Below are 18,150 nucleotides of genomic sequence, written 5' to 3'. Positions count from 1 at the left end.
CTGTTGGAGATTCCGGAAGAGTGCCGAGCTCGGGCAGGGGGACTCCACCTCTACCCCGCCCTCCCCTACACACCTCTGCGGGTCATGTTCCCAGTTGAGTTGTAGTGTTTCCTGAGTGGCGTCCGTCGTCAGTGGGTCAGAAGCACAGGTGATCAGGGCCACCGCCAGCGGCATCTTAAGTGGGGGAGGGGCTGTCGAGAGGGACAGAGCGCTCGCCTGCTGGGTCTTGATGTAGTAGGGGAATGCAGCTGAGGGCCGGAGCCCACGGCCAAGAAAGAATTCTGGAGCCATCTTTGGTGCAAGAAGGTGATTTTGTGCAAGCGCAGGACAGGCGGTGGGCAGGGAGGGCAAGGGCGCGGGGCCTGTGAGCTGCAGCTGATGATACACCTGGGCCTGGGGGAGGTACGGGCTTGGGAGCCGCCCAAAAGGACTTTGATCCGCTCAAGAGGACTCTGGGGAGATGGGAGGCCCGGCCACGGTGCCCTCCAGCGAAGCATGACGGTGAGTCAGTGGGAGCTTCCTGTAGGGGTACGGGGTCGGGGCTCCAGGAGACGGAGCTGTGGGTCTCTGAGTCTTAGGCTATTACCAAGGAGGCTGTTCCCATGGAAACCACCGGGACGATGGTGAAGTGAGGGAGATTCCTGTCCTGGGCGACGGCAGGAGCGCCTGGGGGTGGCCCGCTATCCCATCTGCCGGCGGGCGGAGGGCGGTCCCGGGGCGGGAGGGGCCCACCCGTGCTTTGTCCTCTGCCGGCCTTCTGCTCCTCGCCCGTCTGAGGCCGGCTCCTGCGGACGTGTCAGAACTGAGGGGCTTGTAGGACGCCCAGCTGGCGCGTGGGATCTGGTGTCAGAAGCGTCTCCCCCTGCAGGTGCTCCGAGCAAGCCCCCTGGTGGGATCGTCACCTTCAGCCTCGGTCCCACCCACCACGGGCCCCGAACTGCTGACCCTGGGCCTGGAGGCGGCGGGTGGGGGTGATGCCGGAGCCACTGCCAACCTGCTCTCAACAGCCCTCCTACCCGCAGGTGCGTCCACCCCTCCAGCCTCGCCCTGGGGACCAGCCCCCTACTGTCCCCTCCCTGCCTCCCTGCGGCCCCTCTCCTCCCACAAGCCACCCTGTTCAAGAACCTCGGTGCCCGAGGTTTCCCACGGGCTCTTGCTGGGTTTTTCTGGTTCCCTGAATCCATCCTTGCCCCGGTGCCCTCCCCAGGTTGAGTGGGGAAGAGCCCGTATTCACCATGAATCGGAAAGGGACCGAGGAGACAGGTGCTGGGGGTGCCCTGGTGGGGAAGACGGCCCCCCGAAAGCTCTGCTCCCCTCTTCTGCTTTCCAAAAGGTCACTGGATAATGAGGTCTTAGCCCCGGCAGAGTGGGCACCTGTGCCCACCTGGTTAGAGGGGCCCCTGGAAGATGGGCCTATATGCAGATGAGGTGATTCCTTCATCTCTGGGCAGGGTCTGGGGGGCGGGGAAGTGGGGGTGCTGGGGAGGCTGGAACCACACCCCTCCCAGCGTGCGTGCACACGCACACACACACACACACACACACCCCACCATCTTCTCAGGAGGCTTTTTTTTTTTTTTTTAAGATTTTATTTATTTTTGCGAGGGAGGGAGGGAGGGAGAGTGTGCACAAGTACAAACTGGCGGGGAGGGGCACTGCAGAGGGAGAAGCAGGCTCCCCGCTGAGCAAGGAGCCCTATGCGGGGCTCGATCCCGATCCCGGGACGTTGGGATCTGACCAAGGCAGATGCTTCAGCACTCGAGCGCCCCTCGCATGGCATTTTCAAGCCGCAGAGGAAGACGTGTCCAGCACAGGGAGAGGAGAGAGTCCAGGACGGGGAGAGGAGAGAGTCCAGGACGGGGAGAGACCGTAGCTTAAGGCCAAGTTGTTCAAGTTTCGATAAAGAAGAACCCACGGTGCTGAATAACAATGGTTTGAATTTCTCTTTGACCAGAGAAGTAATCCTTGTGCTGGGCAGGTGACCCACGGCGCACAGGTCCCACTTCCAAGAGGAACATGCTGTCCTCACGTCCCCACAGCCCCAGGCCCGGGACAGGCCCCCTCCCCGCTGAGGCCCTGCCGGCCCAGCTGTGGAGGAAAGAAGCCAGTGCTTTCCTGGAGACTGAGCCGGGGAGGGCTAGACCTGGGGCCACCTGCAGGGGAGGTGACAGCAGGGTGGGGTCCGCTCAGGAAACCGCCCCTCCAGGACCCGGAGCCCCACGACCCTGTCTGCAGGCCCTGGTGTGGTAGCTGTCTGTGAGGGGCTGCATCGCGCCCCCCCAACTCACCTACTAAGATTCCAGTGTGGCTGGATCTGGGGACAGGCCATGCAGGGGGTGTGGCGGGGGCCAGTAAGAGTAAGTGAGGTTGCGCGGTCCTGACCTCGGGGCTGGTGCCCTCATGAGAAGAGACGGTCCCGACCTCGCCCACCGTGGGAGGATGTAGCACAGAGGTGACCTCTGCAAGCTAAAAAGGGCTCCTCCCCAGAACCTGACCGTGCGGCCCCTCGATCTCAAACCTCAGCCTCCAGAAATGAACGTCTGCTGTCTAAGCCGTGGCCTATGCTGCTGCTAGAGCAGCTGCGCTGACCGGGGCCCACGGCGGCCCCAGGGCCTGGGAACCACCCTTGGCCCCACACTGAGCCCCTCTCAGGCCCCGCAGCACTTGCCCCACCCTCCCCTGCCACAGTCTGTGAAGCCGGTCGGACGTGTCACCCAGAGCCACGGAGCCACAGCTGGGTCCCGAGAATGCCCACACCATGTGTCCCCACCCTGGAGTACGGCCCCTTCTCCTTCCCACCCCATCGTGGGCAGGGACATCCCAGGACAAAGGCCTCTACTAGAGGAATGGCAGCCTCAGGCAGCTGAGCCCTCCCCATGGCGGTTGGGCTGCTGCGGAGCTCCTGTAGCAGGGCCTGGATTTCCATCTGGGCCCCCCCACCTGGGCCCCCCCCCTCCCCGGCCCCCCCCCCCCGGGCCCCCCCTCCCCTGGCCCCCCCTCACCTGGGCCCCCCCACCTGGATCCCCCTCACCTGGGCCCCCCTCACCTGGGCCCCCCCACCTGGATCCCCCTCACCTGGGCCCCCCTCACCTGGGCCCCCCTCACCTGGGTCCCCCTCACCTGGGTCCCCCTCACCTGGGCCCCCCTCACTGGGCCCCCCTCACCTGGGCCTCCTTCACCTGGGCCCCCCCGTCACCTGGGACCCCCCTCACCTGGGTCCCCCTCACCTGGGCCCCCCTCACCTGAGCCCCCCTCACCTGGGCCCCCCTCACCTGGGCGCCGCCTCTGCGACTGAGGAAGCCAAGCTCGCCTCTTAGAACCCTGCGTCTGTCTGCTCGCCTGGAAACATGTTCCTCTGACTAATTCGTCACCTACAACACACTGGAGACCAGAGAGAGGCCCAGAGGAGGTGTGTGAAGAGGGTGGACATTCTCCCCGTCTGGGCGTGGGTCCCACAGGTCAGTCTGTCAACCTCATCGTCGTGCACGCTTCGGGCATACGGACTTCAGTGCATGTAAATCGTACCTCAAAAACACAGTCCAACGAAAGAGTTAGGAAGTAGGGAAACCTGACTGGCTCAGTTGGTTGAGTGTCAGCTCAGGTCCTGGGATCGAGCCTCACGTGGGGCTCCCTGCTCCGTGGGAAGCCTGCTTCTCCCTCTCCCACTCCCCCTGCTTGTGCTCCCTCTGTGGCTGGGTCTCTGTCAAAGAAATAAATAAAAATCTAAAAAAAGAAAAAAAAAAGGAAAGACAGGAAATAGGGGCAACCAGGCCATAGTGAACACGAGGAGGGTGACGTGTACTGAAAGGCACTATCAACACCACCGTGGCTTTTGCTGACTTCTGTCAGCCACAGAACGTGATCCTGTTTCCACCAACTCTAACCCAATATTCTTAGTGACCATGTGACTTATTACTGTATGCATAAAGCGAATGTTTCTTCAACAAATTCCCTACCATTGAGAATTCACTGTTTCTAGGATTTTCCTTCCAATGTTGTAAACTGCCATCCACACCAGGAGCTCAAAGCCTGTGTATATGCTAAATCTTCCTCTTGACCCAAGTCCCAGGATCGGTATCCCTGGGGCAAAATGCACTCATGTTTTAAAATTTGGGATTTTTTTTTTTTTAATGCCATGTGGAAAGCAGTGATTTCAATAGACTTTCTGGTCCCGCCTCTCATTGGGTCTTTATTCCCGGGGAGGCTAGCGGTGCTGGGCCTGGAGGGGCAGGAAGGGGTGGGTCCCCCGTGGGAGACGTCACTCCCGTTGGCGACCGAGGGGGGCCACACACTAGGGCCTCACAGCTACGTCTCAGAGAGCTGTGGGGCTGTGGAGACCCAGCCCCAAGAGGGGACCCCCACACAGCCAACAAGCGTGGCCGTCCTGCTGCCCAGGGTGTTCGTCAGGGCCAAAGACCAGACTGGGCCAGATGGGGAGCCACAGTGACAGGAACAGAATCCAGAGGAGCTTCCCACAGCCACAGGGGCAGCCATGACAAAACCGGAGGCTTCAGGGTCCTCGGACGCACAGTTGGTTCCACCCACCCCAAAACACGTGTTGCAGGGAAATCTTGGTGCGGTATCCAGTGAGAGGCTGGGCCCTGCCAGCTCTCTCTGCTGAGACCAGTCCCTGAACCTCGGCTAGCCAGAGCAAGACCGAGTCACACCAAATAACACTGCAATCCAGCTCGTCCTTCCTGACTGGGCTGCGGGACTCAGCCCTCCTCCATCCCAACTGCCCGAGGGCTGCTCCCAGCAATGGCCAAGTGGCTCCAACCGGACCAGCTGCAGTGTGGGAACATCCACAATCACCGGACGTAAGGACAACTGTCCAACAGAGTGGAGGAGAGCCAAACCCAGACCGATGCTGGAGGACACAGACACTCAGGACTCAGCGCTCACTGGGTGAGTGTCCCATGTTTGTGCCTCTGTGTCCGGGGACAGGCTTGCCTGCTTGAAGAATCAGAGGACAGAGTTGGGGGTGACCACGGCAGCTGGAAAGGGAGGGACGACCCCAGGAAGGGAGCCCCGAATGTTCCCTGATGGATTCTGCTCAAACCCCTGGCTGGTCTGTGAGATGTGTTTGCACGGACAGACTCCGAGCAGCTCAGTTGGTGGCACAGAGATTTTACACAAAGGGGAGACTGTTCACAGGTTGAGTCCAGTTCCACTAACCCCTCAATAAAACAAACTAACAACAACAAAAAAAAATGAATGCTCTGAAAGTGAACCCCAAGAGCCCCAAGCCCCTACAACGTACCGGTCACAATGTGCAGGACACAACTACAAATCACTAGACACGCAAAGTGGCAGGACATGGGACAACACCCAGGAGAAGCCAGAAGACAAAGGAAGAGCTCCTCAGAGTGCACACAGTGGGGGAAAGGTCAGCCAAAAACACCGTCCGGAGAAGAAGGTAAGACACAGAGAACCTGTCTTCCCTGGCCCTGTGCTAGGAGGAATCCCAGAAGAGACACTAAAGGAAATGATCCAGGTGTGCATGGGAAACTGTAGGAAGACGTGAAGAAGTCCAGAAAGGACGACATCTGTGCACAAACTGAAGCAAAGACACACGTGCATGACAACACTCTCAACACTTCCCCGAACTTGAAACGCGAGTAAAACTACGGACATCACAACCAGAGCAGAAAGAGCAGGCGGTAGGCGTTTGCAATACAAACGTGCAGCAAAGCATCCAAGGCTTATGTCCAGAATGTATAAATATATAAAGAACCCCTACAAATCAAAAAGAAAAAGACAGACAACTCCACAGGAAAATGGTCAAACAGACTTGAACATCACAAAGGAGGAGCGTCCAGAGATCCATAAACGTATAAAAGGTGCCCATTCCACTAACCAGCATGGAAAAGCAGATTAAAAGCCCAACATCATACCACAAACCCACAGAAGGAGCAACACGGCAAACACGAAACCTTCCTGTTATCAGCAAGGACGCAGAGTAGTTGGAGCTCCCGTGCTTCGCTGGTGACAGTGAACGCTGGCACAGCCGCTTTGGAAACGTGTCTGGCAGCGTCTGTGAAAGTCGAACACACGCAGACACACACCTAAGACTTATCCAGCAGAAACGAGCGTGTGCGTGTCCCCAAACACCTACTAGAATGCTCAGAGCAACACAGACGCCAAAAGCCGAAGCCCTCCCATCAGTAGTAACTCGGGTGAATAAATTAGGGGCGTCCGCCCACTGGAATGACGCAGACAAGACAGGAGCCCCCTCTCAGACCTCTCACTGCACTGAGTACGCAGACGCCAGGGACCTCACACGGGAGGCTCCACTTCCAGAAATACCAAAGCCCAAGAGACAAACCTCTGGTATCCTCGGGTGGGGGTATGGGAGGGAGGAGGAATGAGGGAACTCAGGGACAGGACCTGAGGATGGTCACCTCCATCTGCATGTTGGTCACAGGGTGGTTCAGACGGTGGCATCAGAGGCGCTTGTCAGTGCACATTCCACTTCAGGGAGCGTGTGCTGGGCCGGACCCCCAGGCCTGCACATTTGGGAAGCAGAGCGAGGAAGAAGTGGGGAGGGTGCCCGAGCCTGTGTCCACGCGGACTCGGTGGCCTCCACCGCAGCGGCAGAGACAGGACCACCATCCCTGCGCGCTCTCATATCTGTGTCTTTCAGTCTAGAGAGCTCCTTTCAGAACCAGCCTCCTTCGTAGTGATGAAGTAGTTCCCTGAAACTCACCAATTCCTTCCGTTTAAACCCAAATGAGATAAATTTGATGTTTGGTGTTAGAGTGAAGCCTTGCAGGATTATCCCTTTCGGCTTTCCAGTGACCTGCATCCTCCTCTCTGCGTCATATTTGCCGAGCAGGATGTCCGGAATAAGGTTTAACAATTTGACAATGGTTATTTCTCCGAGGTCAAATTTAAAATGACTTCTACAGACTCTTCTGTAAATTGTTTACCTTACTTGATATTTTTAATACCAAACATTGGAAAAAACCTTTATTTTCTGCTTCTAGTTTAGCCATCACTAGCTGAGCAACCTTGAGCAACTCTCTTAACCTCTCTGAGTTTCTGTATTTACAATTTTAAAATAGAGATAATATCACCAATTCATAGATTTTGATAAGGATTAAGTTAGATCTTTCAGGTGGAGTGTGGATGTGTCTATCACCCCATCGTTTCACCAGCTGACCAGGGCAGGGTTACCAGATAATGCAGAATAAACTCTGTGTTTAATTAAGAATAAATCTGATAAATCTGAATAATTCAGATAAATCTGAATTTCAGACAACAAGTAAGTTTCAGCCTAAGTGTGTCCCATGCAGTATCTGGGACATACTTGTACCAAATATTGCATAGGACATACTTACATGGTTATACCAAAACGGTATTCACTGCTTATCTGAACTTCAAATTTATCAGAGACCCTGTAATTATATTTGCTAAATTTGACAACCCTGCTCAAGGGCATTGCTGTGCTTTTGCCTACTTGGTTTAACAAGTACCAACCCTGCACCCAGCACAAGGCAGGCTTTCAGGAAATATTGGATGGATGGATGGATGGATGGATGGATGGGTGGATGGGTGGGTGGGTGGATAGATGGGAGGAGTAGGCAGGTGGCTGGTTAAATGTATGGCTGTGTGCGTGGATGGGTAAATGTGGGTGGGTAGTTGGTTGGATGGATGGATGGGTGGATGGGTGGATGGCAGGTGGGTGGGTAGATGGGCGGATGGATGGATGGATGGATGGGCAGATGGGTACTGGAAATGGTAATGGTTTTAACACCAAACAGCCTTAAGTATCCCATGACAGAGCCAGGGTGAAGCAAAGGAGGTGCCTGCTGCTAGGAAGACCCTTGCTCGGACACATCTTACCGTGTCTGGGATTAATCTGCTCAGCTTCTGTGTCCCTTAAATGGAAATGCTCTGCTGTGCCCCAGCAGGAGGAAGCCCAGTGTGCTGGGGCAGGGGCCATACGTCCTTGACATGGGAAGGAGGGAACCTGCCTCCAGGCTTCAAAACCTTCCCAGCCCATACCTGATTTCACCCAAAAGGTAGCCTCTCCATTCCTAGCACCAAGGAGCTGTTCCCAGACAGCTGACCATCCCCCTGGCCACAGCCACGTGTGCCAGCCTCTCCTGGCTGCCATGCAGAGCCTTCTTCAGTGAGGACATCCAGTCAGAGAGACCTCTCCCAGCCAGGAGTCCTGAGCCGCGGGAACCACATCTTTCTAGAGAGGTCCACCTGCATCTATAGGAAAGGGGCTCCGATCGGCGGGCCCACAGCACCCGCAGAGATCCCGCTGGCCAGCTCTTCTCTTTTGGAGAGCCACCCCTTTGTTGAACCAGGCCTTGAGGGAAGCAGCCCACACTCCTGGCACCCCCTCCACTCGTCACAGAGAATGCCTGAGGGGGGGGCATCTCCCAGGGTGGGGAGCCCATCATCATCAACACGGCCCTTCCTGCAAGGCCCCTGGACAAGGAGTAGCGAGCTGTCAGCAGGAATGGCAGGTGGGGGATCGTGCAAAGCAGACCAGGGACGGGGCGACACCGACACAGGAGCCGGGGAGAGGCCCCCTCCCACCTCCATGGGACTTTGGGGAGACAATCCCTCTTTCTTGCCTTGCCTCCTTCAGGTTGGGTTTCTTGCAACGAAAAGTCTCCTGCTTACGTCTGCATCTCTGAACCACACCACACAGGGCGGCAGGGCTGGCCCTCGCCGGGACTGGGCCTAGCCCCATGGGCACCCGCACCAGTGCTCAGGGGCCAGGACGCCATGCCCCTCCGTCCGGTGGCTTCCTGCCGGCTCTGATGTGTGGAGGGCAGTGCGCGATCACCCAGCACACTCCCTGCCCCGCCAGCCCCATCTTAGACAAGGAGCCCGAAACCCAGAAAGAAATATAGCACAGCTGGGAAGCCAGGGCGCGGCGGGGGGTGGGGGGGACAGCCACCATACATCGGCTCAAGGGGGCATGCAGGGGAGGGCAGGCCGAAGTCAGCTCCCCATGCTTCATGTTGGTCAAACGTTCATCCCAGCACAAGACGTCACTGCCAGGATGGAGCCTCTATTCCATACTCCAGAGCCCAGCTGGGAGGCACCCACAGCGAGACTAGGGGTCCAGGAGCCCCTTCCCCTCTGGGGCCTCAGGTGTCCCACCGCACATAACAAGACGGGGGAAACTGACCTAAATGCAGGCAACTGGGAAGGCAGGGCAGCCTAGGGGGTGGCCCCAATCAGGGGGGCACCCTCTCCACCCACCCCTGCCCCAAGGACCAAGAAGGTGACCCCAGGGGCCAGAGGAGGGCCAGAGCCTGTCCGAGTCCCTGCAGAATTCCTTCTGGGGGTGGGGCATCAGCCCAGCCCCTCCCACAGCTGCCACTGAGGTTCCCAGGGCCCCAGGGGAGAGGGGTCTGCACCACTGCAATACTTGGGGGAGGGGGCCTGGTACCCGGTTCCCCTGTGCTGTGCTAAGCTCAGGCAGTCCTGCAGATTCTGGGGTTCCTGGACTGGGGTAGGGGAGTCCCCAGGGGGAATCCCGGAGAAGCCCCTTGGCAAGGCCCCCCACCCCAGAGGTGGCCTGGTTGGCGATGCGAGCATGGGACACCCCTCCCCACTGATCAGAGAGCCCTGTGGGGGCTGAGGTGAGAGCCGTTTTGGGAAAGACCCACCCCCAATGCAGGCCCAGGAAAGGCCGGAGGTGAGGCGTGCCCCCTCCTCCCCCAGCGGCTCCTCCTCCTCCTCTTCCCAAGGAGACAGATGGTGATGGAAACGGCCTCCTTCGTTTTCCGGAGGATGACTCAGAGCGCAGCTGCTTCCTCAGCCCCACACAGCAGCCCGCAGCCTGCCCTCCCCCGCCCGGGAGTCCCGGGCCCCCACCAGGCCACTCCTCCCGGGAAGATGCTGGGCAGAGGGTCTGCAGGATCTCGGCCCCCCCCCCGAAACCCGCTCCCCAGGCCTGGGTGGAGAAGGGCTGCCCGTCCCCCAACCTGGGCTGACCCCATACAGCCCCAGCTGCACACCCACCCAAGCAGACCCCTGCGAAGCCTCTCGCTTCCCACCCCCCCCACTGACGTCAGCACCCCTGGGCAGCAGGAGGACCGTGTGTTCTGGGCTCCCCCCCCCGCCCCCCCATGTCTCAGGGTGGGGAGATGTGGGGAGGAGCGCAGGGGAGGGGCGGGGGCTGGGCGGCCCCGGTTCTCAGGGACACCGAGAGAGAGCAGAGCGCAGGGGGAGGGGAGGGCTAGGAGAGAGCCCCGAGGGAGAAGAAGCAGAGAAGTTTCCAGGAGCAGGAGGAGCAGAGGTCAGTGTGGAATGCGGCAGGAACCAGACAGACCAGCCTCCTCCAAGGAAAACGTCAGCTGGAGCCCAGCACAGCAGACCTGCCCCAGGATTGCCCCTGGGGACACAAGCCCCGGACCCCTCAACTCAGAACCCATTCCTCTCTCAGAGCTCAGGGACAGCTCTCCCCCTGCGCAAAGCCCCCCAGGACCGTTTGGCATGTCTTCTCCCTGTCACCCCAACTTGGCTTCCTCTCCCCATCCTGCCAGACCGTGGTGCGGACCCACCCCCCCGGAAAAGGGTGCACATGGACTCACACTAACCCGGGGTGTGGAAATGAGGAGCCTGCGTTAGCGTCTCTGTTCCCTGCCCTATGGGAGAGAGCGACGGTCACCCTACTCCCTCTGGTCCCGCCCCTCCGGCCACTCCCAGTGACTGCTGCAGACACTGAGCTCAGGGAGTTTCTGACCCTTTGCCCAGGGCCATGGGCTGGGGCCGGTCCAGGGCCCTAAATCCCAGACCAAAGCGGGCACGTCCTTCTGTGGGAGCAACAGGGCCTGGGTCTGCGGCCGGGACTCAGACCAGGGGCCTCCACTTTCCAGCCCGGGAAGTCGAGTAGGTCCTGGGCTCCAGTGGAAGGTCCTCTGAGAGCTGAGCAGGCTCCGGCCCCTCCTAGGTTTCCTCCCTGTGTGCTGCACCCCCCCCCGTTTGGGGCTTCAGGTTCCCTAAGTCAGGAACAACTGAGACCCCCTCACCTGCCTACCAGGGCGACGGGAGGGGGGAGTCGTGCCTGGGAGGGGCCGGGGTGCCAACGGCAGGGTGGGGACGCAGGTGCGAGCTTCAAGCTGGGCCATGGCACCTGCCTTCTGTGTGGCCTCGAGCGAGCTCTTAGCGCCTTAGATGCCGCGTGTCCATCTGTTGGCGGAGGGTGACACGTTCCAGGCAGGGCCCCGCAACGATGGACGGGACCGAGCCTGCACCAGAAGCCCCACTGCTCTGAGCACCCTTCCCGGGTGGGGCCTGGGCTCCTCCCCACACTGCACGCTGGGCTTCCCACGGCACACACGGACCCACGTCCCCACGCTGGGCTTCCCATGGCACACATGGACCCACGTCCCCACGCTGGGCTTCCCACGGCACACACGGACCCACGTCCCCACGCTGGGGCCAACCACAAGGCCAGGCCCTGGCTGAGATGCACACGAGGGGCCAGAGGCCCTGTCTCCCGGGCCTTTCTGACAGACAGTGGGGTGACGGCCCCACCTCCCCCCGGCAAGAACCAGAAGCTGACCTCTGACCCGCCCTCACACACGTGCAGACTCACACCCTCAGCTCGAACCCCACCAGCTGCGGCCAGCTTGGCCCTGCCTCCCTGTCCCCCCTACACCCAGGGGATCTTTCCCTATAAGGCAGGTCCCCCCCATCCCTGCCCCTTCCCCCACCCTCCTTGCCCTGCTCCTTGGCTTGTCCAGAAAAGCCTTCCTGAACTCCCCCAGCCCCAGCCCCTCAGCCGTCCATCTACAGTGGCCTGCCGGTCCCCAACAGGTCACCGGAGGGCTGCTTCCCACCGGCCTCCTCTCCTACCCCAGTCTCCACAACATGCTCTCCTTTCATATTAGAGGGCACAGCTCAGAGGAGTTCACACCACTCCCGTCCGGTGACCCTCCCGCAGCCCTGGGCGCGTCTCTCACGGGGCCCTCAGCTCCAAGCAGCCAGGGTTCCTGACCAGGGCCTGGCAGCGTATGAGCTCAGAGCCTGCATCTGGGCCCGGGCACGACGGCTCCCGTGCTCCCGGGCTGCACCCCTGGGCCACACTGCCCGCCGTCCACAGGGCCCTAGGGCAGGCCTACTTCTGGAATGCGGCCCATGGGCTTACACTCCCTGTCTGCACGGTGTCATGCCATCATGCCGGTGGCGTCAGGCTGCACATGCTCCCCCCCCAGGACCCCCGCACCTCCCATCCCCAAACCCAGCCTGCCCAGCCCCCTACTCACCCCACCCCTCCTCCAACCAGGGGCCACTCCAGGGAGGCGGGTGACAATTCAGGCCTGAGTCAGCAGCTTCGGGAGAAGGACTTGGCCACCTCTTAGCCAGTACAAGGGCGGGGACAGAAGAGTCCAGGCTCCGCTAGCTGGGGTCAGCAGGGTCCCCCAACCAGCACCGAATCAGCCCAGGAGCCCAGAGACGCGCTCCTGCGGGAGCCTGACACTCACAGGGCCCAGCGTGCGGAAGATGGGTCCGGACCACGGGGAACCAGCGAAGAGAGACCGCAAATGGGGAGGGAGGGCTCCTGGCTGGAGAATGGAGGCAGAGCCTTCAGGGTTCACTCGGACAGCAGCCGACCCACGGGCCCCCCGCCCTGTGGAAATGGAGCTACAGGCTGACGCACTCACTCTGCGAGCATCCCCTGGCCGGCGTCCCAGCCAGGCCCTGTGCCCGGACAGCAAACATGGGGGGCTAGGCAGGGCCCACTCCGGGCCACCCAGAGCCCGGAATGCACAAAGAAAAGGCTCTAGCTGCTGGCAGGGGGGTGTGAAGGACTCCTGCGAAGCTAAAGTAGGAAGGGACCCCCCCGCCCCCCCTGCGCAGGCTTTGAATCAGGATCTCATGAAGTCATCTGTGCTCAGTAAGTTAACAAGGATTTAAAATGGGAAAAAGACAAAGGACATCCTCGTGACAGCCATGGGCAGGAAGTGTGGTGCCACGCGCGTCCCTCGTCTTGGTGGACTCGATGTGGTGTCGGCTGCTCCCGGCTGGGCCAGGGTGGGCTGCGGACACGTCCGGAAGGACCAGCTATAGAAGGGCTCTGGCAGGCTGTCCCCCAACAGCCGGCTGCCCCAACTTGGCAGAGGGCACAGCTGTGCACCCGGAGACCACCTGCCAGGGGCCGACCTCTGCCAGCGCTCCGCCCATCCAATCAGAGTTAGATTTCCAACTGATTAAAAAAAAACATGGCCAAAGCAGTAAAGAATGGGTAGATTAAAGGAAACGGGGTGCCGCTGAGGAGGCCCCAAAGGACCTCCTGGAGAAGGATGCACGCTGAGCCGGGAGAGCCCAGAGTACACATCACATCACCGGACAGCCCGGGTGAGGCACCCCTGCAGAGCTAGGACAGGGCCAGCCCACTCAGACCCCCACCCCGAACCCCCTCGGCCACACCTGGTCTGGAAACCACAGATTAATCACACACAAGCCTGAGTCGGAAAGAGTGGTAAAAGTTCAGTGGGAGAGCGGGGAGGACAGTGATTCTCCCTGGGACCTGACGCCTGGGGAGAGGCAGAGCGGGGGCAGCCCATGAAGGGCCACAGGGAGCTGGGGAGGGAGGGGCACCAAGGCAGTCCGGGGTTGGGGCCACCCCTGCAGAGCCAGCACCCTAGAAACTGGCGAGGCCGGGGTCCGCAGGAGGGCCATATTGCGGTTTGAGCTTTTGGGTTATTTTTAGCCGTTAAACCTCCGCGGGCTGTACCAGGTACATGCTGGGCCCTGCTGGGTGCTCAGGAAGGTACAGGGGGCTGGGGCGGGGGCTGGGGCTGGGAGCAGCAACCTGGAGGTATGGAGGCTTTGGGTGCGGAGCCGGCCAGCTGGGGCCCAAGGAGCCCCTTCCCACACCTTGGACGGAATCTGTCAAGTCCATCCATAGGACAGTTTAGGGGCAAGGGGCTTCTTTTCCACAAAGGTGAGGAGGCCCAGTGCCTCACTCAGGGATGGTGGGAACAGCATGGAGCCCGGATCCGAACTCGGTTGTTCTGAGATGGCAGGTGCTACAGGGCTGGGGGGGCCCAGAGCAGGGCTGAAGGCCAGGGGGCGGGTCAGAGGGAGGCAGGCGCTGGCCGAGATTCCACTCATAAACACTCTGTGACAGCCTCCTTCCCTAAAACAAAACCTTCAAGACCTACGAGGCCCAGGCTTGGCACCGTGTCTCTAAGAAACACAGTCCAGGAGCCAAAAACCACCGGCAAGGAATTCCAGACTTGGTCCCCATCTCTCTAAGAACACCAGGGAGAGCCCAACACAGCAGCCGACATGCCCTCTCCCTGCCCTCCACTCTTCTCTGAGACCTCTCCCCTTCTCCCTTGCTCCCACCCTGCCTCTCTAGACAGAAAAGAAGACCCACCCACCCTTGAATCTGTAGCTTCAAGGCCAAGGGCAGGGCAAGTGGGAAAGGTCCTGTGTGGTGTACACCCCGGGCTTGGGGCCAGAGGCCTCCTCACCCTCAAAGCTCTAAAGATTCCCCACGGGGACTCCATCTGGTGTGCCCCCAATTACTCCCGCCCCCCAGTTCCCGGGACCAGGGCTGCCCATCCCGTTTGTGCGTCTAGACCTTCCCTGGCCAGCTGTGGCCCCCGAGGGAGGCAGGGGAGGCCCGGGGCAGCCTGTCCCAACCTCCGTGCAGCTCGGCACCCTTGGCCTCGGACGCAGAGGACAGCGGAGAGCAGGTGCCCTGTGCCGCCCCCAGCAGTGGGGTGGCCACAGTCTCGGCAGCCCGAGGGCAAGGCCGTGGAGGTCTCTGGTCACCACAAACCTCGAATTCGCCTCTAGGGGACCCAGGGTCAAGGTCGGCCAGCATCTGGCCCACATGTCACCGGCTCATCAACACACGACCTGGTGCCATGTGTGTTTCTGATTAGAGATGCCTTATTCCGTGTAGAGTTCACCCTGAAACCAATGCTGACCTGCCCACCCCCGCCCAGTTGAAAAACATGTCACTTTTAACTCCCCCAGAACTTGACCCCCGAAACACAAGCCATCAGTTAACACACATTGTGCGCTCTGTGTGTTACACGCTGTATTTTTGCTATAGAAAAAGCCAGAGGAAAGAACATGTAACCAAGAAAATCTTAGGGAGAATCCGTTTACGGCACCGGACCGCATTTATCGGGAGACACTCAGCCTCTACGTGGACCCACCCGTTCAAGCCCGCGCTGTTCAAGGATCCGGCCGCGCTGACCCGCTTGTGCAGAGCTCCGGCCAGCCGCTCTGCAACTGGCCCTGGAGGGAGGCTCCGGACACAGGTGTGTTCCCGGGAGACACGTCCCAGCCACTCCCACAGCAAATCTCCAAAGGAAGGACAAAAATGTGGACACACGTCCCTGGACAGGCCGAGGCGGACCCTTGCTCACGGTGTGGAATGCAACCGGGAGGCGGCCGTCCCTCCCTTCGACGTCAGCGGGGCACCTGCTAGTCGGGGACTCAAAGTGTTTACGGCCCTGCGCATGTTCCCCAGTGGCCGTGGCCTTAGGGTCATAAACGTGTGTTAACCAGCAGGCACGCTCGCCGATCATGAGACTGTCCTGTGAGTGCGTGTGGGTGTTCATGTGAAGGACAGAGAGGCCACTCCTGGCCACTGCCCACCCCCCCGCGTGAGCGCTGTCTGATCCCACTTCCTGGACCGCGATTCCGGAGCCGGGCCGGGCCCCAACGGACCCCAGCCTCCCGGAAGCACCAACAGCCAGACCCTCAGGGCTCCCTGCAGTTTGAGCTGGGCACACAGAGGACTGTCAGGGAACCCTGAGAGGCCACCGTGAGCAGGTACTGAGGCCACAGGGTCATGGCACTGAGAGAGAGACAGGGACACGGGGAGGAGCTGCCTCTGAAGTGACTGGAGGTATGGCATCCTTATGGACAAGGACAGAGCAGGAGTGGCTGTCCGGGGTGGCGCGGCTGCTCTGGGCAAAGGCTGGGTACCCTGGCTCTTACTCACCAAGTAGAACTAGCTGAAGCAGGTGACTGGACACTGGTGGGTGTGTGGGTGGGGGCACAGGTGGGTGGGCGGGTGGACAGGGAGGTGAGTGGGTGGGTGGAAGGACGGGGGCACCGGCAGGTGCGTGGGTGGGTAGGGAGGTGGTTGGATAGATGACAGACAGGTGTGTGGATGGATGGGTGGGTGGGTGGGTGGACGGAAGGAGGATGGACGGTGGGCTGAGTGGGTCGGTGGCCAGGCATGCTTTTGCTAACTCCATTCTGTAGTAGTGTCCGAGGTCATCTCAGGCCATCCCAGAAAGGAAACAGAAGGAAAAATGTTTCAAAATGAAAGCAATAAAGATCAGTCTGGGTGCCTGTCCGGGGAAATGAAACTGCAGTCCAGGCTGCTGCCCAGGGCCTCTGGGAGCCCCAGGGGGAACCTGGGTTCACAGGGGCCCACCCACCGCTCTCAGGGCTGTCCTGGTTTTCACCTCCGCATCACACGTCAGGCAGGGAGACTGCTCTCTGAGAAATGCCCACGCCTGCCTTCCTGCTCCCAGCAGAGCTCACACAAGGTCTGCCCATCCCAGTCTCTGAGTTCTGCTTCCTGACAAGAGGCGGGGGCTAGCTCTGTGCCGGTCCAGGCGGGGGGCAGGGCACCCTTGCTCTGCCAGAGCACGGAGGGGGAGCGCGTGCTCCCCCAGAGTCAGGCGCCAGTGACACAGGGACTCTGGCCAGTGGGTCAGAGGCAGCTGGCCACATGTGGAAGCTCCAGCATGTTCCGTGTCCTCGGGCATCAGGTTACCCAGAGCTGGGGGTAGGCACCGATGCACCCACAGCTCCGAAAAGATACCCAGGTCCCAGAAAGGGACCTGACAGGTGGACGTAGCTTCCAGAAATAATGTCCGTCATCAGATGGGCCGAGTGTGCTATCCTGGCTACAGGAAGTTTCTGGGGTGGGACAGGAAATCAGGTCAGAATGAGGTCTGGATGGGGGTGTGCCTGGGGCGCAGAGTCACTGGAAGAAACAGGGACCGGGGCTGGGGGCGTCTTTATATGTCCCTGAGGGTGAGGCAGGACGAGCCCTAGCAAGCTGAGGCACGGTGGGTCAGAGCCCGGGGCTGAGGGAAAGCCACTCTCAGGCCAGCGTCTGTACCCCACAGCCTGCAAGGCCGCTGACCTTGGCCACCCACCACATGGACACAGACACTCTCCCCGCTGTCTTCAGCCGGCTCCGGCCAGTTACCTGTTGGCCTGCAGTGAACCGACTCAGCCCTTGGGGTGCAGAACAGACGCCGCCCCCTCCCTGGTGCTGGCCCAGCAGGGCCTGGACCGGGGACCCCCGTCCCAGGGCGCACCAGAGAGAAAGCCCTGGGCAGGAGGCCTCGCCAGTGGTGCCGGCTGGCCCCCAGCAGCCCCCCTCCTCTCCACTGAGGCAGGGGGTTCCCTGCGGAGAGGGCCACAGGAGGACTGGCCAGCTGGCTGGGTCGCAGACCCCAGCCATGCCAGGCGTCCGCTCCAGTCCCTGGGTAAGGCTCTGGATTCTGCCCACTCCCCAGGCCTGGGGGTGAGAGCAGGGGTGCCAGGCACAGAAACGCTGCTCAACGCTGAGCTTCCAGCTCGGCCATCCTCCCCAGCCCAGGCCCAGGGCTAGAAGGTCACCCTTTCCTCCACTGCATCGGTCCATCCATTAGGCCAACGAATATACCCACTGACCACAGCCGGAAGCAGCCAGGTGCCAGCTCGGGACGGCAGTGAGTCATCTGGCCCGTGTCTCCTGCCCCGCCTCCAGGTCCTGCCAACGCCTGGCATCCAGGCTCTGGGATCCAGGGATCCCGGAGAGCGAGGAGAGGCCCGAAACCCAGCTCTTGGGAGGGCAGGAAGGCTTCCAGGACGAGGGTCAATCAGAGGGGCAGGGAGCAGGATAGGGGCGGCTGGCCAGTCTTCCAGGCAGAGGCACTCACGCTGAGCAAGGAATCGGCGCATTCCAAGAATCGCTGAGTCCCCATCCAGGAGTGGCCCTCATGTGCCTGCGTTTCCAGGTTGGAGAGTGTGCAAGAGTCAGCAAGCACCTTTCCTGGCTGGCTCTCCTGGGGACTCAGGGCCCTCATCCAGCACTGGCCTGTTGCCAGAAGCCACTCCTGTGCTGGGGTTGGCCTGAGATTGGACTGGGCAGAGGCTACCCACGCCCCAGGGAGTCTGCATCAACGGGCCCTCTCC

The sequence above is a fragment of the Lontra canadensis genome, unplaced genomic scaffold (assembly GCF_010015895.1).
Source record: "Lontra canadensis isolate GAN:19392208 unplaced genomic scaffold, GSC_riverotter_1.0 scaffold108, whole genome shotgun sequence".
NCBI lineage: Eukaryota > Metazoa > Chordata > Mammalia > Carnivora > Mustelidae > Lontra > Lontra canadensis.
The sequence above is the reverse complement of the archived record's forward strand: the minus strand, read 5'-3'. Positions refer to the sequence as shown.